We start from the raw sequence: 2,192 nt of genomic DNA on the forward strand, positions 1-2,192 counted from the left end.
GCTTCCCATGTCTTTTAATTCACTGTGATGAAGGCTTCATGCTGCAGACATACCAACCTTACCTCCATCAAACCATTGTCCTTTTTTTCAGTTTTTGATGGTCAGCTTTAGGATTCACTTCACATATTTCAGAAATGGTTCAGAAATGCAGGTGAAACACCTTATCTGTAAACCATTCGGCATTTAATCAATTTCTCTTGAAATTCATCCTTACATTTTAGACTTATCAGATGCCATTGTTTGGTACAATGAACGTGATACCAAGTTTTATACTCATCAGGCCGTTTTTCTTTCTTGAGGCATTGCTCAGTAGAGAGACAGAATGGATTGCAGCCTACTGCTAAGACTTTCCTTTTCACATAGGCTCTGTCAAAGCCAAGGTAAGAAGAGAAAGTAGCAGGGGGCAAAGTTCCTCCTTTCCTGAAGTACAAAATGATAATGCACGTCATCATGCCCCTCCCAGCCATGCGTTTGTCTATGGGATATTCAGAGACGGGGGCTGTGTTCAGCCTGCCAGCCCTTCTGCCTCTGGGTTGCAGCCTGAACTGTGTGAACATCAGGCAATTGCATAAGGCCCTTGCTCACCAATATCCTCCCCCTTTCAACTCAGAACACCAATGGACATAAATAGACTGAGGACTCTGAAGAAGTCTCTTTCCTTTGGAAACTTGGAGACTTTTAGTTCGTTAACCAGACCCCAGGGGCAAGGGCGGTTCTCAGCAGCAGAGGCAGTGTCTAATGCTAGGGTGAGAAGTGCTGCACAAATGAGCCAAAGATGGCCTCTGTGCATTGGCCCGTAGGTTATATTACTGCAGGTTGAGACCCCACTAGAGCAAAAGCCCACTGGTGCCAAACTCAAATATTTATACATCTAATTATTTTAAAAATAGCCCAAACAAGCAAATTATCAGCCATCTACATCCTGCTTGTTTTACACACACCGTGAAACCTCACCTGACAGCTGTTACTTATTGATAGGATAAGATAGGGCCTTGAAGTTATAAGACCCCAAGCTGATGCTGCCATTTACAGTTCTCTGACTCAGAGACTCCCAGTTGTCCTGCTGAGGGACATAGCTTAGGCATGTAAGCCCACTCTCTAATCCCCCTCTCACCTGAGAGTTCCCTTGTCCTCCTCCCCTTCTTGGTGATGACACCCACAACCCTTCCCTACCTTCCCCCCACCTCCCCATTCCCACTCCATAACCTCTGGATTTCCTCCACCTGCAAACTGGTCAGAGCATCACCCAACAACATTCGGGTGTGCTACTGCCACACTGTGGGCATATGTTTTTCTTAGGTTAGCCCCCAAATCCCTTGAACCCTTACAAAAAGCCACTTGCCACAGAGACAGTAAAAAAGCCCCTTCAAGTAGCTTTTCATGCCAGAGGCTTGAAACTGTGATTTCTGGAAGGAGAAATCACAACAAAAGGCTTCGATAGGAGAGGGGAAAAAAAAAGTGGTGATTATCAGGCAATAGCTGAGAGGACCTGGGGGCAGGTATACGTGAAACACATCCTGTATTCTACTAGCAATAAATGGCAAGGATTCTTCAGTGAGGCTGAAATTCTTACCATACAGGATAAAATGAATGTCAGAGATAAACGTAAGTTACCTACAGGTATTTCATATGATTATGATAGATAGAGCTTCTCCTCGTTGGAGTTCTCTGTCACGAGGAGCGGCCTAACAGGACTATAATGTTATAAACCAAGCACATTGGACTATAGGAATTTTCATCTTGTGGGCAGGGCTTCTTGATATTGGATCAGTGTGATAGAGACTCTTGTGATAGACTTCAGGGAAAGGGCTTCATAAACCACTTGAATTTGAATACAAAAATATTTGCATATGCCTNCTTCAGGGAAAGGGCTTCATAAACCACTTGAATTTGAATACAAAAATATTTGCATATGCCTGAAGTCTACGTGGCAGAGTCTGCTGGTAGTCTCTCAATGTCCATCCTTCCAATCTTCCTTAGATTTCCCAGCCTCTCTTGCAGTAAATGTGGTCATACAGGTAAGTTTTGGCTAATGAGTTGTGAGCGGAATTATGATGAGAACTCTGAGACGTCCCTTTAAGAAAAATAGGGACTGTCCTTTTTTAGTCCTTTCTTCCCGTCTGTTGGTTGAAATACAGAAAAACTGGCAGGAGCTCCTGCAGTTCCTGAGGCCATGAATGGTCTTAAAAATG

At 43.9% G+C, this 2,192-nt stretch overlaps 1 long non-coding RNA gene across 1 annotated transcript in view; it reads left to right on the forward strand.

Moving 5' to 3' along the window:
• The first annotated feature begins 1,949 nt into the window (after positions 1-1,949).
• LOC103608301 overlaps positions 1,950-2,192 on the forward strand; it is an 18,441-nt gene continuing 18,198 nt past the window's right edge. Inside the window, exon 1 of the long non-coding RNA XR_552036.1 lies at positions 1,950-2,018. This is a non-coding gene — a long non-coding RNA (uncharacterized LOC103608301). The remainder of the gene's footprint in view (positions 2,019-2,192) is intronic.

This window comes from Galeopterus variegatus, unplaced genomic scaffold, assembly GCF_000696425.1.
Source record: "Galeopterus variegatus unplaced genomic scaffold, G_variegatus-3.0.2 Scaffold8272, whole genome shotgun sequence".
In the NCBI taxonomy this organism is placed as follows: Eukaryota; Metazoa; Chordata; class Mammalia; order Dermoptera; family Cynocephalidae; genus Galeopterus; species Galeopterus variegatus.